Source organism: Rissa tridactyla, chromosome 3 (genome assembly GCF_028500815.1).
Source record: "Rissa tridactyla isolate bRisTri1 chromosome 3, bRisTri1.patW.cur.20221130, whole genome shotgun sequence".
In the NCBI taxonomy this organism is placed as follows: domain Eukaryota; kingdom Metazoa; phylum Chordata; class Aves; order Charadriiformes; family Laridae; genus Rissa; species Rissa tridactyla.
The window spans coordinates 118,531,542-118,558,238 of NC_071468.1; the positions used below are offsets into that span (position 1 = coordinate 118,531,542).

General features: G+C 42.5%; 1 protein-coding gene across 2 annotated transcripts in view; it reads left to right on the top strand.

Annotated features, from left to right (window-relative positions):
* The window catches only part of KLHL29 (kelch like family member 29), a 408,570-nt gene that overhangs the window by 42,600 nt on the left and 339,273 nt on the right, over nucleotides 1-26,697 (top strand). The window contains exon 1 of one of the 2 annotated variants that reach the window (XM_054193775.1): nucleotides 25,944-26,596. The exons of the other annotated variant lie outside the window; for it this stretch is intronic. The gene's annotated coding sequence lies outside the window, so the exon portion shown is untranslated. Of the gene's footprint in view, nucleotides 1-25,943; nucleotides 26,597-26,697 lie in introns of those variants that run through there. 2 annotated transcript variants of the gene reach the window in all.

Sequence of the window (26,697 nt, forward strand, 5' to 3'; positions counted from 1 at the left end):
GGTTCCTTGCAACCAAAACCATTCTAGGATTCCTTGACAACAAATATGGGTGAGACAACTCCCACCCTCTGTGCCAAGACTGAGGGTCCATCTGTCAGATGGCTTGTGGTAGGGGTTCTTTGCCAGTCGCAGTCTGCGTGTACATGCTTAGATGGGTTCAGAGAAAACCACGTTGGTGTCGGTTTGTGGTTGCGCAGGATGTAGGGCGGCTGCTGCATTCATTGCAAACTCAGCCTGAAATGTTCAGCTCTGGCTGCCTGTGTGCTGCTGCTCGCTTCCAGGGAGCCTCCTTGGTGCGCTCGGCTGGGTGAAAACTTGAGGCTTCATTTTAAACAGAAATGTCAGCTTCCAGTGCTTCTGTTTTGATTGCAAAAGGAGAGAGGGCGTGCGTAAATACTTTCTCTGGCTTGTGCCTCTGTCTGCAGTGTGAATTAACATCAGTGTTTTGTCTCAAAAAAAAAAAAAAAAAAAAAAAAAGTTACCACATTATGTTGTTACATGCCAGGATGACAGCCTAATAGGACCACTGCATCCAACTTTTCCCCTCTCTCTCCACTTATTGCGGGAAATGCTATCAATTTAACTAATGAGGAAGCCAAATACAGTAACTTGCAAGCATTCATATTTTGGCAGGCTGGTGTCTCTACAATATAAGGGCCTGTCTCTCCTAATTCTTTGGTTTCAGGAGATGATACGCTAGTTATTTCCATTTCCTATCCTTACCACACAGTCTAAAGAGCAACATTTCTTAAAATGCAAGCATAGACCGTAATGTCTGGAGAAACATTTGATCTGATTTGTCTTAAAAACGTGCATTTTTGGGGAAGGAAATGCTAGAAGATGTTTGGATGATAGGAACTTTTATGGTGCTTTCATTTATAGGTCGGCATCACTAAGTATATGAGCACATCAGCTCATATAATTTGATTTGAGGTGTTAAGGAAGTATTTCTGGCTCTAATTGAATTTGGGGCCTGCAGGGAGGCGGTGGCTTGGCCCAGAATCCCACCGACCTTGGTAAAAGAGGTAGTGACAGCCCAGTCTTACTGAATCTGAGTCCTGTTCCCTACAAAGCTGTTTGGAAACAGGACGCAGAAATTCTTGAGTGTGCAGAGGAGCATGGGTTTGAGACACCATGGGCATCTGTTGGTCCTGACAAAGTCCAAGTGATCTTGGCTGTTACTAAGGTCAAGTAACAGCATCATCTGGCCTGTGGCAGTTCACTAGGCAAGGCGCTTGCAGCGTGTTCAGGGGAATTATGCTTGGAAGAAAGCAGTTAAACACCTTATTCCCTACAAGCGAAGAGGATACAGCTGGGTGCTCTGCCTTGCTGACACATGGTGACTTGTTATGGTGCAGTGACTTCATCAAGAATCTGAGCGATCAGAGAAATTAAGTCACGTATACTGCAAGGCTAATAATATTTTTATAAGTGGTGTGAAAGTGGTGGGGGTTGTGGGTCTTTATTCTGTTCTGGGCATTTCAGTTTGAGCAGTTCTGCGAAATGAAAGGTATTTATTTAGTTGATACCAAAATATATTCTTGGTCTGTAATTTTGATAAATCTTTTTCCTGATACATAATTCAGTTACTGCCTTGAAGGCAGAAAGAGCTTTAAGTGTACTGCTGTTTACTTCTGTGAAAGCAGAATTTTACCTGCTGACCTATGAAGGACTGTTAAGATAAAGTTAGTTTTGCTGTACATGAAATGCTGTTAAACTTAGATAAATCTAAACAGAATGAATTTGTATGTTGTGAAGCCCAAGTGATGTGTGGAAAATGTAGCATAAGCGCATGTTTTAAGTTGCAAAATAAAAATTAAAAGCCCTTGGTAAAATTGCTTAGCCTATAACTCAGAAACCAGTTGCTTAAGTTGTTTAGAAGCAAAAAAAAAAAAAATTGGCTTTAGTTTCTAGAAAGTAGAAAACTAGTATTACCCTAACTCCACTGTCAGAAAAGTGACTGTATAAAGGTGATGTCTTGCTCAGCAGGTCTGTTTCTAGCCTGTATTTCAGGGCCTGTTTTCCTTATTTTCTTTTCTTCCTCCCTCCTGATGAATGCTTTTGCTCTCGTTGGTTTTGCAGAGCCAGCACAGTGCTGATGGAGGGGGGCTGGCAGACGCAGCAAACAGAATTATCAACTGCTTTACCAAATTCTGCATTGCTGACAGCTGTGCGAGCCCATTGGGGACAGTGGGAATGCGCAGGTGTCCCCGCGCATGGGCTTGGCCCGCGGTCCCAGTATTACTGGTGGTGATGGGTGGTGATAAAAGAGTCCAGGATGACTCAGGAGCGTATTGCGGGGTTGTAGGCGGGAATGTTGAGAGAACATCTTTTATTTGTAAACTGAGACTTGAGATAGAAGCACGGAAGTGCAGTTAGTCTGGAATATCACAGGGCCTCTTAGTCTCTTTTTTTACCTCCTCTTCCACTTCCCCTCCATATCCACTCAAAGAAAATTTCGGTTTCAGTCCACTTAGAAGAGAGCTGCTTCATTGGAGTAGGGGAAAGAAAAAAAGAAAGAAAGAAAAAAAAAAAGAAGCTAAAACTCTGCTTTTTTCCATCTGGAATATTCTATTTTGTCAAAATTACCTTAAACTGATAAGGCTGCGGAACAAGTTGTCTGTGAATTCAGGCCATTTTGTGCCTTAAAGGCTTTTCCCTCAAGAAGCGAAGAAAATAATAATAAAAATAAATCTAGCCGTCCAATTAAACATTGGAATTCTGAAAACTTAAGCGTAGCAATTAAACAGAGCCCCTTCCTCCCTTTATTTTTTCCGCCTGTTCTAAACAAGCCCAAAGCACTTTGCAAGCTACAAATGGAGGTCATACAACACAGCCCAATCCCTGTGGTCATTAGCCAGAAAACTGAAATACAGATGTCTCTGGGGCAAAACAAAGTAGTTTTTAAGTAGGACACAACTTAGGACGAGGAAAGGATGTCATCAAGCTGAGCTGAGATTTTCAAGGTAAGTAAAGAAGTTGAGCCCTTAGGTTGTAATTTTAAGGGTCTGCAGACAGCTGGCAAAGGGATTACAGCTTTAAATATGTATTTATTGTTGCATTTACCTCTCTTCTCAATGCCCCTTTCTCACCTCAGCTCCTCCTTGATACATGTGGTTTAGTTTGTAGCATCCCATTTTGAAGTTGTTACTTAGAAATTCTGTTGTTCTTCCATTAAAACGTCATGGGAAGGTTGAAGCACTTTCTCTTCAGCCAAAGCATAGGAATTTATTTTTTTTTAACTTAGAAAAATTTCACTGCTGTGGTAGCTGGGGAAATAAAATAATCCTGCAGAACATGTCAAAATGGAAGCATAAACAGAGGCTTTGAAAGCCCACATTTCAACTGGAAAAGAAAGCACCTTCTCAAGCTGTGATGGTTAATATGTCTTTACAGTATTTTGACAATGAATGCTCTAAATTGTATAAAAAAAAAATCAAGGAAACTTTTTTTAATGATTAGTATTTTTTTTTAAAGACACTGTTTTGCTAGATTACATCACCTTGCTTAAATACAGTTCCATGAAATTACCAATATTCAGTTGTAGCAATTATGATGTTTTATTTTTTTAACTTTAGCCTACACTAATGGTGTCCTGCAGGTTGCAGAAGAGCACATGAAGTTGTGGCAGGGAATATTTTTAATCAAAACTTCAGGCAGGGAAGGTGACTCTTGTTTGAGTCCTGCACAACTTCTAAAACTTAACTGTGTCACTGTGAACATGGGATTTGTAACTGTCTTCCCGTTCTGTTAAAGGATTTTTAAAAACTGTTGATTATGCCACCATCTGGGCACTTGCAATAATTTTCAAAAGTGTGAGAAGCGGTCTTTATAGTCATTCTGCGTAGAAAAACGCTGTTGGAGATGTGGTGAGGCTCGTGTGTGCAGCTGCCGCAGGGTTGTGGTATGATTGACATGTATTTAATGGGACTCTTTGGCAAAAGTCTTTGCAAAACCGTGTGCGCGAGACCCACTTACAAAATGATGGTTTTGCCTGTTGGGAAGCATATGGAGGAGATGGTGTCTGTCTCCAAAGTGAATGATCAGGCAGGGTTCTTCATGACTTGCGTGACGTGCTGCCTTCTTGTATTCCTACCTTAGGACATCAGTATATCAATCAGGCAACCAAACCTCACTTCTGGGGATGGGCGGTGGGACGTGAAGCTGGAGTCTTAGTAACGAGTTGAGTGATACTCAACTCTTCTTACAGAAAGGGCAGTATCTGTTACTTCAGTTCTATAGACTTAGGAGGTTATTTCAACAAATGGAAACACCAAGCGTGATGTCTTCTGGGGGGGAATAATGAAATTATATGGGAATAAGCATGTGGGGCTTGCTCCATAATCCACCTCCAGTGATGCTGACCATAAACGTCTGGCTGAGGCTGGTTTTAATATTAAACAGGACTCTGCATTTTCATGGAATGAGCGCACGGCTGAGACATTAGCTCATGAGTCTTAATCCACTGTTGCCTCCGATAATTCACTTAGTTTTTCAGTCTGTCTGTCTGCCTTTGAAGCTGTGAAATGGGTAAATTTGTAATCCCTTCCTGAGGAAACTGTGGAAAGGGTTGCGTGGCATTAAACCCTGCCCTAGGAAGGTCCCAGGGGAAGCACTTGTTGCAAGGATGCTGCAGTGACGTCCTTTTTTTTTTTTCTTTTTTCTTTTTTTCCCCAAAGCATGTGCAAGTACTATGGCTTAAAAAAGCAGAAGAGAACCAAGAACTACATGAGGCTGACTGTCCACTAGAAAAGTGTGTAGGCTATGGATAGAGAAATATCCTGGGGGTGGGCTGTCCCAGCAAGGGCTGACGGAGCAGATGGACGCAGAGGATGCTGCTCTGGAGTCCTTTCCTGTAGTCTTCTCCTCACACAATGTCCTTTGCTGGCTCTTATTTCTTACAGTGGGTTTCGGTCCTTCCCTCATCCCTCCTGCTGTGTCATTTCCCCCCCCCCCTTTTTTCTTTGCCTCAGAAACAGCAAGAGAAAATTAAATGGGAATGAAGAAATGATGTTACCATGTAACGCTTGTTGCCACTTCTTTTTGTGGGGCCTGCCTCTTTTTCTCCACCTGATTCCACCTCTGCTATTTTGACTGGCTTTTTAGAGCAGGCAGTGCCAGTTGCATGCTGTGGGTAGGGCTATGGCAGTGGTTGGTCCCAAATGATTTTGACATGAGAATAATAAGTGTAGAGTGCTAACTGAAATGTGAATACCCATATAAGAACAGGAGGCTGTTCCTCTTGGGTGGTGGTTGCCGCTTCTCATCTCCTACTCATCTGCAAGGCCATCAGGGAGGTCTTGCAAATCCTGGCTTTAATTTGATAATTTACCTTTGTCCAGATGTTCACGTGTTAGGTTTCTTGTTGTGGCGGCTGAGTGATCCTGCTGGGTCTGTGAACACCACATCTGTCTGACACGGAGTCTGAGTGGACACGTAGGTAGGAAATGTACAGTGAGCCTGGTTGGTTGCTGTGTGTGGTTTTTACTCTAGGATTGTTTTTTATGCATAAGTATATTGCAGCAAAATCACTAGATCTCTTATGGTCTATCGTTCTTTGGCAATATTTTAGAAAAACATTATTTTAGGGCTAGTCACCCTCTCCTGATCTATTTCTGTTTCACGTAATACCAATTGAAAATATGTTTGTATTTGTGTCGATATATATGATGGGGAGAGAGCAACTTCTCACCAGAAGCGCAAGTTGAAATGAATGCAGTACACTGAAGAGAATCACGGGTTAATCTTTTTAAAAGAGATTTTGAGGTAACTCTTCCAAAGACACACTCTTCGTAATTTAATGTCTGGACTTTTTTTCCTTTTTGGAAATGGGGAAACTGTTATTTCCTCCAGCTATTTTCAGTGAGCCAGTTCCTAGAATTTTATAGAGAAAGGATAATATTTAGGTCATATGAAGTAGGCTGTTGGAGGCTTACTTCAAATACACAATAAATATCATAGCAACAGTTATGAAAGAAGGAAAATAGTCACCTCTCACAATATTAAACATCAAGTAGCTTAGCTAAGCTATTAATTAAAACTATATGAAATGCAGTGCAGTGCTACATTAGGCTGTGTGAATGAACCAGTGAGACTTTCTATCAAAGAGGAGAAGGAACTATCCAAGAAAAGTAAATGTGGGATGATTAAAGCTGGAATGTTTTTGTTTTAAATGGAACAAACTCGAGAGGAAAGGTAATAGTTCTGTTTTCCATCGGAAGAGGCTCTGTAGCTTTTCAGTGGACAACCAAAATCTTTGGAACTCAGAAGCTGGGGAGTGCTGCGTGTGCCCTTCCACGCATACCCACGTCGTAATGCTGAGAGACGTGCAAGGGTAAATAAAAATTCAAGACCTGTGGACACTAAAACCTTTCTGAATGTAATATTTTTTTCCTATATCTGAAAAAAGTTTTTTGAAAAAAGTTTTTTGAAAGCCTGGTAATGGCTTGACAGAAATTAGCAAAAATTAATAAGAGTTTTTTTGTTCGTTTACACTAAAGTCATGCAGTATTAAAACAGAACGTTTAAAAACTGGCCTAGATGAGGGTTTGGTTGAGTACAGAGAGTCCCGCAGTGGCACTTTGTCAAATTGAGTTAATCTCTTCTCTATCACAAACTATCAGACGTTACACTTTGGCTCCTGGGTAAGTGCTCATTAGCCACCGGGAGCTGCTAGTATCACTTTTCAAGGGCCTGGAGAGACCTTCTCTGAGGTGGTGTGACTATGCCAGTTCAGGGAAGGTTAAGTCGGGCCAGAAGAGGCACTTGCATGACTGTGTTGCCCCATCATGCCCGGACAAGGGCGGCTCCTGGACATCTCTGAGGCCACCGGTGTGCAGGTGCCCTGGGCAGCATGCTGCAGCCTTGCAGCTGGCTGGGCAGAGAAGGTAATGTCGGCGCCCCTGAAAAGACGGGTGCACAAGAAGCCGTCCTTGAGCAGTTTTGCCCAAATCCAGCCCTAAGTGTCGTCCTGAGGAAAAGTGGACAGTTGGAGGGAATTTGTGGATGGTGACTGTTTGGAGAAATGTAATGTGTGATGCGAGAGGTGAGAAGCAGAGGGGTTTTCCTCCCCTTTCTTTTCACATTATCATCATTTCACACTAGTGTTGTTACAGAAGGGTCCTTGAGACAGTTTGAAGTCTGCACTCCCACTGCTCTTGCCTTCTGAGGGGTACAAGGAAACAAGGTTTGGTACCTGTGGCTTGTCTTCATCTTGCCTGTCTTTAGGCATCTGTGGTTCCGCATGGAGGTCCCTGGACAACCTCTGTATTTGGGAGATGGATTGGGTACACGGAGTAGATGAAGCAGACTTGGAAGTCCTTTGAATTAGCCTGTCACTTGCTATTCATATGTGTCCAAGTGGTATGTTGATGGGTTGATTTTTGGACTGAAGTGCTGCTTTGTAGGAGAAGATGCTGAGCTGTGGGGTTTGGTTGGGATTTTTTTTTTTTTGGTACCTGCCAAGAGTGCTATAAAGAAAGAGCTGATGGGACTGAAAAATGAATGGGTTGAAGCATACCCTCAGAAAAGCAGATGGGTGGGGAACTCTGAAATAAAGTCCTTCCTGCCCCCCAAAATGATCTAATTGGGAAAAGAATGCAGGACAAACAAGGTTGTGTGAAAGTTGAGCTCAGGTGTCACAGGGTAAGTACCCAGTTGTGGCTTTACCTTTCTGTTGTGGCACTGCAAATGCTGATGGGATTGTAAATGCTTCTCTGTTAAATGTATGCAAACCAGATTGTGCAAAGCAATGATTTAACACAACAACAGTCTTTCATCTTTGGTGAAGCCAACAAATATTATAAAATCTAAATTGTCTGGAAGAAGCAGTTTATCTTCGAATCCTGACAGCATTCAGCAGCTGAAATATATAAATGCACTCAATTCTACCTTTTGAGCCTAGATTTAATGAGATGCTCAGAGGGAAATCTTTGGATGGGCTTATATAAATTGTAGAAGTGGACCACTCTGTTGTCGCAGATGACTAGTTTTTTCAACTTTTGATCCATTTTTGTAAGTAATAGTTTTACCAGACAACCCTTGGGTCTGCTCTTTACCTGTCCTTTTTGAAAAATAATTTTCAACAGTAACAAATAAACATAGGCTGGAAATGGAGTCCTGTCACTGATGCTACTGTATAGCAACAGATGAACGTCGAGCGGTGGGTGAGCTGCTGGGCTCTGCGCGGGCGCAGGATGCACCTACCTGCGGTTCGGCCCCAACCTTCCAGTTTATAACTACGGCACAGGAAGAATGGAGGGGGGAAAAAAAAAAAAAAAAAGGAGAATGGTGTGGTGTGGGTTAAAAAAGAAAAGGAAGTGTTTTGCTGTTGGTCTCTTATCCTAAAAAAAAGTGTAACTGATATCTGAAAGGTATGAGAGCTCGCACTTCCTTACAACTGACTTTCTCCTACCATAACATAACAGTCTGTAATTTCACTGAGCGATCTGCCCTTCTCATTCACCACTTGGTATAGCTCAGTGATGAGAGATTCTATCTGATCTCAGCATCTTGCATTTAGTTGGGAAATGACCCGGGATGATTTTAAGAAGAAAGACATTCTTACATTAATATGAAAACAAAATTATGTTTTGGCAAAGAAGTCACAGTAAGAAACAGAACCAGCCTTGGAAACGCCAAGGGTTGCATCAAACCTCAGAAGAAAGCGTTAAATTTGATCTCATATCTACTCGTATCTATGAACTGAAGTTTCTGGAAGCAAAGGAATGCTCTTAATGTTTTCCGTGTTGTTGACAGCTTAGAATAAGTTAATCTAAAAAGTATATCCTCTTAGTTTCTCCTCCAGTATGAACATGAGCTATAGATACTGGAGTCTACTGCTTTTCTTTTTTGCAAAGGTCTACTGTTTTGATGTATATCAGAAAAGCAATTAGGAACCGCAACCAACACTGTGAGTTCAGCTGTCCTAGACACGGCTCAAGCTCCTGAAAGCAGTCCTTCCCATAAACGAGCAAATTAAATGCATGGAGAATGGAACAGAGACTTACCACGTACCTGAAGCTCCAGATATATCTTTCTGATCTGGACCTAAAGCCATACCTTCTGGGTTATCTAATCCTGCTTCTCTCCTATGCCATCAGGGCCAGTAGTATTGGATGTGACCTAGTCTCACTTATTTGCCAAATAACGGTCACTTCTCAAGTATCACGGGATTATTTTTTTTTCAGGCTTTTCTGCATTTTTTTCCGGTGACTTAACTACCCACGTAGATGATGACGTTGGCAGATGTTTTGGCCTCATCAATATGACAGACTTGAGATATTTTCATCTTTTCCTGGTAAACCTCAGTTTTGACTCTTGTTTATTCAGTGGCTTCACTGATTTTAATACTTGGTCTTTCCCAGATGATTTGTTTTGAAGGTATTCAAATACCCAGCTGCAGTTTCAGATTTTTTCATTGCCAGACAGTAAGCTGGAAATAATTTTAAAAGTCATCTCCCTTCCCTCCTCCTCCTGTGACCAGATCATGCCAGCATGTGTCCTGTCCATGCTCCAAGGGCTTGTTTCCTCTTGACGAGCTGGGTGAATTGTTTATGTCTGTGTATTCGTAGAATCATAGAATGGTTTAGTTTGCAAGGGACCTTAAAGATCATCCAGTTCCAACCCCCCTGCCATGGGCAGGGACACCTCCCACTAGACCAGGTTGCTCAGAGCCCCATCCAGCCTGGCCTTGAACCCTTCCAGGGAAGGGGCATCCACAACTTCCCTGGGCAACCTGTGCCAGTGTCTCACCACCCTCACAGTAAAGAATTTATTCCTAATCTCTAATCTAAATCTCCCCTCTTTCAGTTTAAAACCATTACCCCTTGTACTGTCTCTACACTCCCTGATAAAGAGTCCCTCTCCATCTTTCCTGTAGGCCCCCTTTTGGTACTGGAAGGCCACTATCAGGTCTCCCCGGAGCCTCCTCTTCTCCAGGCTGAACAACCCCAACTCTCTCAGCCTGTCCTCGTAGCAGAGGTGCTCCAGCCCTCTGATCATCTTTGTGGCCTCCTCTGCTAAAAAGTATTCCAAATCCAAATTGAAAATTCTTTTTTCAAGTTAATGCTGGATGGGATCCCTTCCCCTGCACGCTTCAATCTTTACTTATACATTGGCTTCTTGGAGAAGAGATTTATCATCAAACCACATTCATCTAATCAGAATTACGGAATGGTCAAAGTTGGAAGGGACCTTCAAAGATCACCTAGTCCAACCTGCCTGGTGTGGGCAGGGACATCTTCCATTGGATGAGGTTGCTCAAAGCCCCATCCAGCCTGGCCTTGAACACTTTCAGGGATGGGGCATCCACAACTTCTCTGGGCAGCCTGTGCCAGTGTCTCACTCCACGTGTTACTGAGTGCAGTAGTGGGTAGTTCCTCGTGCATTTTGGAGTGAGGTCTGTGGTAATAGTGCCTTTCTGGTGGGAGAAGGTGTTTTGGGGTTTGTCGTGTGTTGGTTTTTTGTCTGTCTTTTTGGGTTTTGTTCCAGCACTGGTAACTTTTTTTTAAGATCATTTGTTCAAATTTGAGTTTAGTTCAACTGTGCAGGATACACGCAGACGGTGATGTTTTAGTTCTGTTCCATGTTACAACACTTAAGAAGATTTCTGTGAGGGCATCGTGGGGGGCGTTTTTCTTCCTCCTGTGGTTAAGAAAAAGAGACTGGGAGAGCATTTTCCATTTGATACACTATTGTTAGACTTTGAGCTGGAAGACCGTGGGTTAACTATTGGTTTGCTGCTGCCTTTTTCCATAGTAAAGAGGATGCTGGAGGAAACTTTTTTGTTTACTGTTGGAAGGAGCAAAATGTCTCTCTTCTTAAAGTCATCTTTATCTGATATTTTAAGTATAACTTAATTTTCCTGTTTTTCCTTTCTGTGTACTTTTCCAGGTCTGGAAGAATTTGGAGAATTTTTTTTTTATCAGTCATCTATTTATCCCAGAGTTTCAACATTTTCTCTAAGTTAGTTTTCACTGGCAGCTTTCCCCTAAGCTGCTGTTATTGTATCTTTCATGCCATTGTCTGGTGTGAAATGTTAAGCAGCTTAGCCATGACTTTAATTTCTCTGTTAAAGCTGATATTTTTTAAATAGAGTTGGCCTGCTTAGCACCTCTCCAAAGTTTGTGGATATCCTCCCGTTACACTCTTTTAGTGCTGGTTTTTACTTTGTCTGTAGGTGATAGCAGCTTTCTGGGTCAGGCCCCTGAACTTAGAAGGTATTTTATTTTGGCTTCTTTCAAAAGCTACCTGTTTAATATTGTTAACTGCGTAATTCTTATTTTCAGACTGTTTTTTCCTTTTCATTTTATTCCTAGTGTCAGCCGCTTATTTCGCTGAAGCGGTACGTGAGAAGTTAAATGCGTTGTATCATCTTTCCTACGGAGAATATCCCCTGCCCTCTGATTTCTGCATCTTCAAAATTACCATCCATTGTGGGAAGTGCTTGCTGTGTGTAGCCTGTAACATGTCAATTTTGAATTGTGTTGGATATGCATCTTACGGTCCATAAAATCTTTTATTGATATTGATCTGAAATTGCCACTGTAATCGTGTTTAGTCCTCCAAGGTGGATTTTTCTCAGTACTTCTTGTTTTGCCTTTTTAAAGTTTGTTTTTTGTTCTTGCATTGCATGAAAAGTGATCAGATCAGATGTCAGCTGCACTACACACTTTAATATCCTGGATAAGTTGAGCTACCTTTTCATTCTGTAGACAGGTTTTTAATCTGATCTGTGGGTAGATATCTTACTAGGGGAATGAATATTCCACCAACAAGAAACCCCAGAGCGATTTTGTCAGTCTTTTTTGCCATCCTGACTCTTTTTATTATTATTTTTATATAATAATTTATTTCCAAGCACGCTTACCAATTCCATTCTTCTCTCTGGTTGCTGTCGGGACTCTCCAGTGTAAGCAGATGTCATGGCTGAGGACACTGTCACAGCTTGTAGCAAGCTGCGAGTTCAGCAGCACAGTTGTCTGTTGGTGTGCAGGATCCTATAATTGTCACTTTCCTATATCACATTTGAAATGCAGCTTGCAGAAATTGGCTGTTAATTGGCTCCCAGTCCTTCAGCAGTTTTTCAGCATTAGAAATCCTAACTTAAATGTTGCTCTTTCTGCAGGGAGGGAGAACCATTTTCCTGTCTTGGTTCATCATGTCTATGATGAATTCTTATATTTAGTTATATCTTTTAACCCGCTCCTCAACATCTACATAAGCTGTAGATTTTTGAGAACACGCTCATCTGTTTTCTCTGTTACTTGTATAGCTTTTGACCTTGCTGATTTCTAGCATCCCAGAGAGCTATAATTGTAGCCGGTAGAGAAGCATTCATTTTAGAAATTACTGTTGCGCTTGGAATATGTTACTGCCACTCTTCCATGCCTTCCCCAGCTGCCTGGTGCTTTGCTGCTGTAAAAAGGGAGATGGGAGCACTCCAGTATCCAGTTTTGTCAGTCAGCCCAGCTTGAGAAATCACGGAAGAGGATTTGACTAATGCAGGCAAGGAGAGGCTCGCAAAGTGCAGGAGACATGAAACCGTTACTTCACAGGTAACGATTACGAGCCGCAGAGTGTAGTCACCATCTTCAGCTGCTCCTCGAAGTCCATGGGCAGAGCTGGCTTGTCAGGGCCTCACTATCCAGATAATTTCTCTAAAGGCTCAATTTTTGAGACCTTCTTTTAGTGTACAGTTTGTTGTAGTGGTAACCTTGGTTGGTTTATTGACTTAACCGCCCTACTTGGGTACCTCCGCTTGTCAAGTCTGCAGTTTGCTGCTGAGGGTGACTGGGAAGCCAGTGGGTCTGTAACACAGACTTGCTTTTCGTGTGACCCTTACTTTTCTTGACCTGTGTCTCTCAGCTTAGCCTACGCTGGAGAAAGCTGCAACTCATGGTGTAGCTTGCAAGGCTCCCATGATGTTCTCAGGTCACTTCTGTCCACATGCAGATGCGAAGGAAGGCACCACTGGCCCAGATGATGTTAAATTTTAAATGATATCTTTCTCTACTTAGAGGCGGATGCTTTCACGTTCCTAATTGTGCTCAGTCCTTTAACACAAAAAGTATGTACTTTTGAGAGTTACAATGGTTATAAAATTCTTCTACTTAATTTTTATTTTTTTTAGATGCAGCTTTGTGTGCATGCCAGGGAAGTACCCCTTCTCCTTTCCAGTTGTGAAATTTGCCTGTAGAGGAAGTCCAAAATGATACCTGACTTGCTGTCGTGCAGTACGGCATGCTGATCCGTAATCTGCAGTCCATTACCACGTGTAGGTTTCTTGGCTTTCCTCCTATGTCTGTAACTATATATTAGGCTATGTATGTGTAATATATATAGGTATATTAAAAATTAAGAATGTCTTTTCAATGGAACATGAATGTTATCTGTATGTCTTTTTCATTTATGTGACATGGAATTACAGTGGAAACAAAAAAGTGCAGGCATGCATCTCCAGCTTTCCTTGGGAACTTGGATGTTACGTATTTTACTGGTAACGCATGTAATCACAGGTGGAGACTGTGCTGCCAGGGATAATCTCTTGTTGTTTGTTACACTGACTGCTTTTTCTTTTCTTCTCCTGTTTTTTAATGAGTCCCTTTCTGAAGTAGGCTAAGCCTAGTTGTCCTTTTATCAAATCCCAGCTGATGATCGCTATTAGCAACAAGATAACACGTTTTCACAAGCTTGCACCTGTGGGGTTTTTTTTTTAAAAAAAAAAAAGAAAAAGCATATGCTGCCTTGCACATAAGCTTTGTCTCTTAGGTTACAAGGGTTCGATTTGAATAGCTGATTCATGTTCCGTACTTAAATACCTGGTACTTCGGCTCTGGAGAAGCTGTAATGTATTTTGTTGGGCTTGCATTTCACTAAATTAAGTAACCTGGAGAAGTTTTAAATGCAGAGATTTTCACCTCTGTTAGACAGTAGTGATTTACAGTTGTAACAAATGGAAGGCAGAAACTGAATTGCCACTGTAGGTATGAGGATTTTTTGTAAGAAAAAAATCTTTCTTGATAGAGAGGGTCTTTTGTAGCCTTAATCAGTTAATTGCTTGATTAGAACTTCAGTTATTAAATCAACTGTGTGAATATCCATGAAGTGGTTACTGAGGTCCTTCCCTTCTGCAGACAAAAAAAGGACTGTTTAAGCTGAATCCAACATTCCTTACAATCAATGAAAAGGGTGTTTTGTTTGTGAACTTTGGATCAGGTCCTATGGCACTAGAAGGAATGAGGTGATTTAACAACTCGGCATGTGTTCTCCTTGTTCCCTACCACCTACCCCACCACTTGGTTTGGACTATCTTAATTTTACTAATAGAAACCATATTGACTTTATTTGAGATTCTTGTCTGTGGTAGTATCTCCATGAGCTTCTAAGATGCCAGCAAGGCAGAGTTTGAGAGGACTCTAATATTACAAACTGATGGAGGGAGGAAAAAAAAAAAAAGGGGAGGAATGGTTTTCTGGCATGTGACCCCTGAAATTTCAACATGTCATCTGCAGAAAACTTAGATCTCCAGTGTTTAGGTATCTGACTCTGTCAATGGGAAGACTAAGCACATTAAGTAGCATCTCCATGTTCCAGCACTGTTCTGAGTAAATGTGTGTTTAGGAAGCAGAGCGTATCTGCCCTGGCTGAAGAATATGCCAGAGAAGTTGTACTATGTCACTTGTTCAGGTTAAGTTGTACTTAACTATATCTTTGTGGGGGGGGAACACAACAAAATAAAACAGATGGAGGATGTTGTTTCTTCTTATCTTTCTGTGATAGGCAACACACATCCTTCTAACAGAATTACCTGTGTTTAATTATGGATGAGCTATATAGCAAAACTAACACAAACTTCAGTATTTTCCAGCCATATCCCCCCATGTGTGTCCCAAGTAGCGTTCTTCCATAGATACCCCTGTAATTTCGTTGCGGGACGAGCAAAACTGTACCCCCATGTAGCACAACCCTTGATGTTGGGATTTCAGTGAGTGGGGGCGAGGAACTCCTGATCCGTTTTCATTGCAGCCCTTGGGCGGATATTGCAAGAGGCTTCCTAGCACCTGCTAAACTTCCTGGGGGGGGAGGAAAAAAAAGCTTTTTTTGTGAATTAATTTGCGTGTTCATTTCATGTGGAGGTTGGCCAGGAGTCCTGTCTGGGCATAAGAGGCTGTCACTCCGGGAGGCTGGGAGTGTGGTTCCTGGGCAGGGGTGCTGGGGACATACTGCGTAAGCTCCCTTGGGGCAACCAGAGCCCTGGCCCAGCTGTTTGGAGATACCAAGGAAGAAAACAAGATCGGTGCTAACTAGTTCCCGAGGGAGCTTTTGCTCAGCCCTCGGTGTCGGGAAGCTGGTGGTTGTAAAACAATCTCCTGGGTGAGCAGCAGCTCATGTTCACATCCCAAACTGTCTTGATAGCCTGGTGGCTATAGCTGCCTCCTGGGGGGCTGAAGGTGGGATTTCAGATCTCAGCAGAGGGTACTGAGCCACACGTGTCTGTCTGTATTTAAGGCAAGTGCTTCAGCCTCTGAGCCATTGAAGGGAAGGGGACCGATGCTTTTGAACTGTTTAAAGGGAAGAGGTAAAAAAAGCTCCCCCTTCTTGTTATTCTTGGCAGAGGGGAAGGGAGATGAAGCAAAGAGCAGACTCTGGTGGGGGGAGCATGCCTGGGAAGCTGATGCGAGGGTTTTACCTCCCTGCAGAGAGCCAGATTTTTAAGACTGGTTCCTCTCGTCAGCATTTCCCAGGCTTACACCAGACTCCTGCCCACTTGGGATCCCATCTTCAATGAGTCTGGCTCCTGGCGTGCCTTGCAGTGCCATGTGCCTGGCGCGTAGTGGGGACACCCTGCTGCCACATGGCACATTCCTCAGTGGTTCCCATCTTCTGCAAATGCCGAATTGTCTTTCATGATCTAATCTGTGCTTAGTAACTGAGAGCATTAAAACTCATTCGCCTAGCCTTTTAAAGGTGGTGTGTAACTACAAGTCCACGTGATTTTTATTTTTTTTAACATACTTCTTCTGATGTTAATGTTAATTCCTCCTTAATGCACTTGAGATCCGGTCTGAACTGATTCTGTTACTTGGTCAGGACTAAGTCAGGGGCTTTGGAGGTGCTTTTATGATATACTAGTGGGTTTTTGCCCCCTTTTTGGTACTGTATTAATCTCTGATGCTTACAGTTCCATGAAATACAGCCTTGAATTGATGAAATTAAGTTTTCTTGATCCAAGAGATTAAATGTGGCTGTAAATTTTTAAGCAGAACCAGTTGCTGCAATTCCCCATCAAAGAAAATCTTGTGGACTTGAACGGGTAAGACTTAGGGAGACCGTTCTCCTGGGGAAGCTGATTAGTTAATACTTAAGTAATATCTTTTTCTTTCCTCTCCCTCTGCATCTCCAGACCTGAAACAACACAAACGATTCCTAGATCAAAAGAACGCTCGAGTCCCTTTTATCGGACAAATATCACAAACAGTAGGCTCTTACTTTTCACTTGAGTAACGGCCCAGGCTTTCGCGATTCCTTTAATAAACTCAAAGTAGGTCATAATACCCACCACTGCATCCTTAAACTGGTATAAATCTTGGTTTCCAGAGTTTTAATTACAGTGGCTGCTCCCATTAGGTGGTCTTGTTTCATGGCAGGAAGCTAGACAGCTCTCTTGCTCTAAGTCATTTATGTGGACTGCGGGTATGTCTGTCAAACCATAATGAGCAATGAAAGAATGAAGAATGTTAATTTAACTGATGCTGCTTTTGCTGTTAACGTAAGTACCACCAGCTGCACCTCGTAAACATTGCTGTTTGCTTGCCTGCACGTCGCCATTCAGCGAGACCTAGCGTGATTGATAGAGGTGGAATTAGACTGATGGCTCGCGTGCCGCAACTTTTCTCCAGCGCTACTTCTCTGAATGCTTTTTTTGTTGCAAGAGACAGCTCCTAAACTTTAATTGCTTTTCAAACTAGCAAGTGCTGCTCGTGTCAAATGCTGATAATTGGTTTATGACATAGAGGTATTATAAATTAAGGAGAGGTCAGCGTAGATAATGTGTGTATTACCTGCTGGAGAAACGGTGGTTGGGTAGAAGTGACACTCAGGAGATGCTCGCTTTGGCATGCGGGGGTTCTCGGGGCTCACGCACGGCTTCTTAAACAATGGGCTCTAATAGGAAGGGACTGTCTGCAACAATAGCTGTGCTCGAAGTCACTTTATAATTAGAGAAATTACTGAATAATGCAAAACTCCACGAATGGTTTTTTTTCCGGCCCATTAAGCGTTCATGTAAACCTTCAAAATAAAGCTGCATACCTCCTTTCACCTGTCAGTTGTGGTGTGCGCTGAGCAAAAGCACGTTTTGTTCCTCTTGGGCGGGTTGTTAGGATGGTGATTAACCCCAAGAATTTGACACAGGCCACTTGCGCTCCAGTGCCAGCTCATCCAGAAGCATCTCACCCTCCCACCCGTGCTCCACTGATTAAGGTGCTCCTGTACCTCTTCGCATGAAGCTGCTTCCCATTGACATCCTGTCCAACATCTTCTTCTTTGCCTTGATGGTTTCTTGAAGTGTTTCTCGTCTCTAGCACAGCTCCATTCTCACTCTGTCCTGATATACTCGGTTATTTTAGAGGTGGTTTACTACATGTTTCCATTTTTACTTCAAGTGTTTGTCAGGGTGAAATGTTCTAAACCTAAATGACTGCTGTTTTTAGGATTTAAATTATTTAGGGTTTAAAACAAGGAATACTCATCTAAGTAATTGATTTATTTTTGTTCTGTATTGTATATAACTTATTTCCATAATATTCTTCAGTTAGTAATAACTGAAATGTTATGACTTGCAACCAAATACCTTAAATTTACACCACTCCTTGCTAGTCATAGTAATTTACCTATGCACACTATTAGGTTTTGAGGCTTTATGTTCTTTGTTAAGTAATAAATATTGTAGCTTTATTAAATTTGTAGCAGATTAATTAGTTCATGGCAAGCCATACTTTGGATGTTTTTCTGAGGACGTATGATCAGTGAAGCTCCTTGTTTTGAGTGGAAATGGGAGAGACGCAGAAGGAGGCAGAACTGGTGGTTGGGACTCCCAGGACCTGATGGTGATGGCACCAGACAGCAGGCCACGGTCTGGTCCCTGCACCTGGGAGGGATAGGAACTGTAGTGCTCTGTGTCCTACCTATAGGCAGTATCTTCCACTGCCTCTTTCTATGAGGATGATGTTTTATGTGGAGCAAAGTAAGGTGGATCCTTAGCAGCATTCGGGTGCTGCTGCATTTAGTTTCTAGGTTGCAGAGGCAGATTGCAACCTCGCTACTCCGACTAGCACAGTTCTGGTATGTATGAAAACACAACAGTCTTGAAAGCTTTCAGGCCAAGTAGAGAACAACCCACACAGAAGTGGCCTTTAAGTCATTAATACCGTGGATGTGAACTCACAAAGCTTGCCAAAAACGTGTGTTGGATACTAACGTCCTCCTTTGGTCACAACCTACCTCATAACCTGGGTGTATCTAGGCTTTAGGGTTTTTCAGTTTTATTGATTTCAAAGAGAATTACATATATGCAGACTTATGGTGTCTGTGCACTTCGGTGCTGTAATGAGATTTTCTGAAAACACTTGCCTGTACTTCTAGGGACCTAAACTGGTTATTGTACGGCCCCATGCCTATAAGGCCATAATATTAGGCTATGATATCTTTCTCTCCCACTTGGTTTCCCTTTTTCCAGCCTGTGACTGAGAAATTATCTTTTCTTGGTCTTACTTTCAGTGAATTGATCCCAGTAAAGAAAATACTTTCTGAATAACTGCTGACTATGTTGAAACAAAGAAAAAATGTAATTCTGGACAGCCAAGGCTGAAAAATCTGGCTTCTTGGGAAAGGTTACAGAAGGAAAAGTAGGACTTAATCAGTTACAAAAGTAATAATATAGGTATATACTTGAGCCTTACAGTGCTTAAATACGCAAGCATGCTTGAATTGACCTCGTATGGCAAGGAGATCTTTCATGGATTTTTTTTGTGTAATTTTAAGGTGTTATCCTTTTACTCATATCTTGAAGAGAATTCATTGATACTATTTAATATTTTCGTAAAACTTAGTTTGTTTAAGCCCTTATATTAAACCTAAGTTGTAATACTCCCCCACAGCATTCTCCTGGAGAAGCTGGCGAGTCATGGCATAGACAAGTGTACTCTTCGCTGGGTTAAAAACTGGCTGGGTGGTCATGCCCAGAGAGTTGTGATTAATGGGGTGAAATCCTCGTGGCGGCCGGTCACCAGTGGTGTCCCTCAGGGCTCAGTTTTGGGGCCGGTTTTGTTTAATATCTTTATCAATGATCTGGATGAGGGGATTGAGTGCACCCTCAGTACGTTTGCAGATGACACCAAACTAGGTGGGAGAGTTGATCTGCTTGAGGGTAGGAAGGCTCTACAGAGGGACCTGGACAGGCTGGATCCATGGACCAAGGCCAACTGTATGAGGTTTAGCAAGGCCAAGTGCCGGGTCCTGCATTTCGGTCACAACAACCCCAAGCAGTGCTACAGGCTTGGGGAAGAGTGTCTGGAAAGCTGCCCAGCAGAGAAGGACCTGGGGGTGGTGGTGTACGGCCAGCTTAACATGAGCCAGCAGTGTGCCCAGGTGGCCAAGAAGGCCAACAGCATTCTGGCTTGCATCAGGAATAGTGTGGCCAGCAGGAGCAGGGAAGTGATGGTGCCTCTGTACTCGGCACCGGTGAGGCCTCACCTCGAGTGCTGTGTTCAGTTCTGGGCCCCTCTGTACAAGAGGGACACTGAAGTGCTGGAGCGTGTCCAGAGGAGAGCTACCAGGCTGGTGAGGGGTCTGGAGACCAGGGCATATGAGGAGAGGCTGAGGGAGCTGGGCATGTTTAGCTTGGAGAAGAGGAGGCTGAGGGGAGACCTCATTGCCCTCTACAACTCCCTGAAAGGAGGTTGGAGAGAGGTGGGTGTTGGCCTCTTCTCCCAGGTGAATAATGACAGGACCAGGGGAAATGGTCTGAAGCTGCGGCAGGGGAGGTTTAGGTTAGATATTAGGAAGAATTCCTTTACTGAAAGAGTGGTCAGGCACTGGAACAGCCTGCCCAGGGAGGGGGTTGAGTCACCATCCCTAGAGGTGTTTAAGAAACGTCTAGATGTGGCACTTCAGTGGCAGAGACTGTAGGTTGTTTGGTTGGACTCAATGATCTCAAAGGTCCTTTCCAACCATGAAGATTCTGTGATTCTGTTTTTTAAACTGAATTTGAAATTATTACATTTTAATTCCATATAACTGAGAAATATTTATTTCAATACAACTTAGTATGAATTTTATTATGTTTTCTTGAGGGGGGGAAAATATTTTTCTCTCTCATAGGAGTACGTCCATTTAGTGGACATCTAAAAGTATTTCATTTGTAGCCACTAAAAATGAAAGTTATTTCTTACAAAAATCAAAGGGTCATTTTAATGGGCCTGAGAAACAAAATTCCATTAAAGTTTCTTATCTTCAAAGTACGATGTTTCCACTTGCTGTGTAGTTCTTTTTGATTACTTCCCCCGCCTCCCACTCTTGAATATGCTGTTAGCAAACCAAAGAATAGACTGTGTGGTTGTATTCAGGTATTGTTTCCACTGTCATGATGTGTAGCTTCGACAGAAGACCTGTCCTCCCCCTCAGTGTGGATTTCTCATCCTCTTTCCTTTGACCAACACAAGCTTTGGTGGATCTGATGAAGCAAACCTCAGTCCGTGTTGGCACACAGCAGCTTTTCCAGTGCTTCTTTCAGCAGTGGCACTTGGAGGCACCTACTGCCGAAGCCTTGTGCTGTGGTATCAAACCTGGCTTGGCAAGAAGTGGCAGTGGTTAAGAATGTGTCCTCTTGCCACAGGAGTGATCTGAAACTCACACCCGAATACAGTTTGGGGAAGTGAAGAAGAGATAAGAGACCAAGTGAGTTATGGAGAGGTGACGTCCTTACCACCAGGTATTTCTTTCATCTAGTTTCAGAAGAGGCTGCTGCTATATTGAACGCTGTCATGGTCCTTAGTCTGGTTGTGTTGCTAAACCCCAGATATACACACAAATACATGCTGATTTATTTTTTTTTTTTCTCTGAGAAGGAAAAGCTTTAGAAGGTAGGAAAACCTTGGGGCAGAAAGTCTAACTGGGTTTTGTTCACCTTGGTTTATAGGCTGGAGATAAGAAAACAAACAAGGAGATATGTCAGCTTTCCATCTCTTCCTGTAACCTGTGGGGCATCTGGATAAAGGGTAGCATACCTGTCTGCATGGAAGCCATAGTCAGGATCCAATAAAACTCCCAGCTTCGGTGCCTCTCCCATGCGTTGGGAACAACATTTCCTCTTCGTTCTGTCTGGCACTGGTGTAAGTTTTGCTGTAAATGGATCTACTGAAACAGGAGTGCTTCAGTGGATTAAATATTCCATGTTTATAATCGAAATGTGTGGAGAAAATTAACTTTTTTTGAACAAAAAAAACCCCAAAACTTCTGATCTCCTATTAAGTCGAGGCAGGCTACATTAAGCAATCAACAAGTAACAATTTTGTTTTCAACGACTCCATTTCCCTCGTGTTAATTTTCATCAGGATTCTGGATAATGTACTACTAACCATTATTTTCTCACCTAGTTTGCTCAGTACTGACAGATAATAGATGATCCTATTACAAATAAATTTGACACTGCATCCATGAAAATGTGAAAATTGGAGTCTCTCATCATTATTTAAAATGTGTGCTCACTCACTCAAATGAGGTATAAGAGTCTCCTTTGGAGATAAAGTAGGCCAGATCGCTGGAAAGGCTGCTTCAGTGTCACACAGGTTAATGTAGATGTATTATGTATTTATATAGCCTATAGGAGGATAACTTTTTAGCAAATGATTTGGACTGAACGTGCACTTGATCAGGACCCTCATTAATAACCCCTGGCCACGCTCTTCTCATAGTGAGAAGTTACCCTTGCAATCGCAAAGATTAATTCTGGGGCTGTCTACTGTAGTTTGGGAGGAAGAGTCAGGTGAACACACCGGTGAATTGTGTGTTAAGTGCTGAACGGGGATCCATATAGACTGAGCTATAGACTGAGATTCTCCACCGGCCATGATGCCTTGGTGAAAATGGCCATTTTTTTCAGCCACAGATCTAGAAATTGGAACAAGACTGCTTTTCTCTGAAGGTGAGGGGTTGCTCACGCTACCTGTACCTCACTGAGGGCCTAATGCCAGCCTGTAACCTCCATACATGAGAATACAAAGATGGATTGACTCCTTCCCACTGGGTGTTAGGTCGTGCCCGTGTTTCCATGTTAATTGCAGTAATGTAGTCAAAATTTAGTAACTAATGTGATGGCACCCAGTGGGATTTGATGCCAAGGAGGGAAGAACTGGTTAAGCATGTGACAACAAGCATTTTGTTTATGCTGGTAACTTGCTTTCCCAATTTGATGGATCATGAGAGACCATCATATTTGAAATTCTTTGGAGCATGGACATCTTCAGTTGATTTGTCCTGGGCTGTTAAAAAAAAAAAACCAAACCACTTTATTTAGCGTGGGCCGTGCACATCTCTGAGTCGTTGCAGAAGCCACGCAGCATGGCAAAGCGGCTTTGATAGACCTTCTCCTCAATAGTGACAAATGAGGATCGTAAGAGAGGACACTGAGTGAGGAGAATTGTAATGGAGGTGTTAGAAGAGATGGAGAGCTTGTGCCTGGGAAGTACATCATCAGAGAGCTGGAGCTGTGGAGAAGGGTTTTGTACTAATCCTGACATCGCTGTTAGGCCATGAGGAGAAAACTGTGGAAGTAAACAGCAGCATCCCTGGTGCTGTGCTGGAGCATGGTCATCATACATACTCTCTGTCATCAGCATATTCTCTCTGTCAAAAATGGGTGTGTGATAGTCTTGTTCAAAGCCTTTGATGACAGGCTGCAGGACACTGCCTGGGGCTGTAAGACAAATAACAGTAGTCTTCTCCACGGGTGCTATCTGACTTTTAAAAGATGAATGCCTTCCTGACTGCGCCGGTGGTGGTTTGTAAGACAAAGCAAGCTCTCTGTTACCTGTGTAGCTGCTGAACTTGCACGTGTTTTAGTCGGAGCTGTGAACAAGTGTGTCAAGGGAAGCTCTGCAGTTCTTCACCTGGAGCATTCATGTCTCTCCAGATGTGATCAAAGCATCGCAAAGATGGTAGGAACTTAATGATGCAAAATGACTTGCTGTAAATGCCTCATTCGGAGTAGTTGTGTGGAGACTGTCCACCAAGCTTATTGGGAAAGCTTGCTGGTTGGGAGGTGCTGGAGGTAGCACTGATGTGCCACCCACCAAGCACGCAACTGAAAATACGTGACCGCCAGGAAAATATGAGTCCTTTAGGAAAATGCTTTCCCTCCACTTATCTCTTATGTAGGCATCTGGATGACTGCAGGCAACGCTGACACTTCTTGGGGAAGGTTAGCTCTCAAGCTACCCACTGACCAAAGTTTCTCAGCGCCATATGTGAAGAGCCTAAACCCTATGTTTTTATGTAACCTAATTCTTAAATTAAATCTAGCAGCTCAATTTTAACAGCATGATCTCCTCATGCAATCGAATGAATTCTGTGGTGGTCATATGTGCTAAAATCAACAATTTACATCAGGAGAACAAATTCTTGCTGTGAAGGAATTGCTTCTTTCTCTAATTATTCTCATGGAATCAAAAGTTTGATTGACTGTAACCTGCTCACCTCCCACACTTCCTCTTCTGTCTTCGTTTTGCTTTCTTCTCTTTCTTCTAAAGGGAGTCTTTTGTAACTGATCTGTTTTTTCTGCTGTTTCTTTGGGGATGACAAATTAAACTACAGATCTTTTTTTTTAGTGTTGTAACTGGGAGGTGGAGAGAGGAGATTAAGAGCTCTGTCATGCCAGTGGCATTCAGCTTTGGAAATTTGGTTCATTGCTTTGGAAAAGTGGCCAAGATCTGTGCCTTGAAGGTGTGAGGCTTTGAGTCTTGGGGTATAATAAATGGGACAGCTGATAAAGGATTGAGTAGGAGAAATATAATTAATGCCAATCAGCATGAGTTTGTAGAAAATAGATCCTGTCAAGCTAACCTGATATCTATTAAGTGTTTTTAATGTGATTGCAAGTTTGATATTTATGGCTTCTACAAGGCATTTGACTTGGTGACACCATTTTGATTAAGAAACTAGAACAAAATAATTTGATTTGGTGTGTGTGAGGGATGGGAATTGAGCTTGCCCAACTTCAGCCATTTACAGCTTGGTGTCCTACTCTGAACTAATTGGTTTAGCTCCCTCTGAACTCAGTGGAGAGGAGGAGAGAGGGCTATTGCTCCATCCCTGAGCTGACACCAGGCAAATGTGAGCTTGTCCGACAAAGCTGTTGTAGACTGTGTCGGCAATCTTTGTGGGCATCCGTAGGAGAACTTCAGGGAGGTTGTGCTAAATCTGGATCTGACCCTACTAGAATATTGTGTTCAGGTCTGTCTGCACCTCATGGAGGTTGAGGAGGTGGGGAGAGATGGTAGAAGAGTGGTGATGGTGGCTAAGGGGTGGAAAGCCATGCCTTTAAGCCACTGGGATTTCTTGCAATCATTCATTGACGTAATCCAAGAGAAGTGAAGAATTGATTAGGTTTTCTATGGGGGAAATTTTAAGAGAGGGAGAGTCTTCAGTCTGTTGGACAAAAATATAGCAAGATTTGTTGTCTAGAAATGAAAGCCAAGAAAATTCATAATAGAAAAGAACAAATAGATTTTGACAGCAGGAATAATTAATCGCTAAAACCTTTCACCAGCACCTCCAAGGCATCGCTAGAAATTCGGTAATAATGACAGGATTTTTATTTTTTTCTTCCTGAACAAGGCAAGAAATTGAGTCCTTATAATATTGAAGAGAATTGGACTAAGGTCAAGAAGGGATGACTAGGATTATGAAGTCAGTAAATAGTGTCTTGGTCTCTGTGAAGACAATAGGGTTTCTCCTGCCGTGGTCAACGTGTCAGAGCAGAATGAGTGAGTGAAAATGGAGACTGTATTTGGGGAATCGGAGGTGACTTCTGTCAGTCCCTCTAAACCCAAAGGGTAACTCCTCTAGGTAGACACTCGTAGCTTTGAAAATCTTTTTTTTTGGATGCAGTATGTTGCTGGCCATACCACACCGTAGCATCACCTTGGCTGTATTTTTACCACTCAGACTACTTTGTACCTAAATATTGCATAAGGATATTTCCTTCTCTGGGGGTGTGGTGGTGTTAGTTCAGATCAAAAGAGAAACGGTCGCTTTAGCCCTTTTGAGCACAGGCTGTTCTTTCTGAGCTAATGATAACAGTGCTCTCCCTTCCCATTTTGCAGCATCAGAGCCAAGAGAATGAGTTTTTTGGTTTTTTTCCCTTCATCCCTGCTGTTCCTGGTACATTGTGAAAACCAAGGGCAGTTCCTGATCTCCACTCTGTCTTTTTGTTTTGCCAGCTTCGCATAAGACAAGGAGGGGCACGGAAAACTCTAAAAGCCAGGTACTTTGCTGCTGCCCTGGCTCTTCTGCAGCAGCCTGTTCCTATCCTGCTGCTCTCCAGCTGCCTGATAGCATTCCTCCCACGCTACCGAAGGCACGATGTGGCTGTCTTCACATCATCTGCACTTGCTTATGTTACCTGACTCCCTGATAGTCCCTGAGAGTCTTACTAGAAGAGTAGGACTTTCTATTAAAAACCATCTGTAAATGTCAAACCAACAGGTTTGTTCTGTTCCTGATTTTTCTATTGACTTTTTTGACAAAAATCTGGAAAAGACCTTAAACCGCAGAAAGACGGTTCATGATGTCAAAGTAGTTGAGGTCTTTTGAGCCTCAAATGCTTCAGTGCTTTGAACGCTTCATCTCTCCAGCTGCTTTGGTGAAGCAATGGAGTTGGGAAGGTAGGTTAGTCAAGCTGTCCTAAAACTTTTCAGCCTTTTAATCCCAATGCCTTCAGACCATTGCAGCAGAAGGTATCTTTGCTAGTCTTTTGCTTCAATAAAGAAATAAAAGACCTTTCAAACACATGTACTTGCCTATAACCTTCACTGAATCTCCAGCAAAGCCAGTGGACTTCAATGAATTGTGAAGAAGCTGACTCCGCTTTAAGGAAATCTCCCCCTTTTACTAGATTGTCTATATTTGCTTGCAAAGAAACCTTACTATTGGGGTGAACAATTTTGAACTGAATGTCAAGATCCATTAGAACTCTGCATTTGTTTGAGTAAGCAGTCTTTTCAGCGGTCTCTTTTTGCATGTGAATATTTTGCCTATCTCCTTTGAACTCTGCACATCTCAGTAGCTTTCCTTGAGCTTTTCCTGGAAAATAAAAATTAAGTAAACTTAGAATGAGTAAGAAATTCCCACTTGCATCATCACAGTCATCTGACTTTTGAGTCTCGCTACAGAATACCACAGAAATTAATGTTGTCTGGGTAATGCAATTCTATGTTTAGCATGGTTTAGGGGAAGGATAGTGAAATATGTTCTTTGAGGATGGGCTCCTAAAGTGTCTCTCTGTATTTTTTTTCTGGAGTTTTGTTCAATTGTGCAGGTATGTATGCTTTAACTTCATTTAGAGCACCAACTAAAGGCCATTTGAAGAAAAAGATGACACTTGATAGACTATTAATGCTGGATGTCTGATCTTCAAGG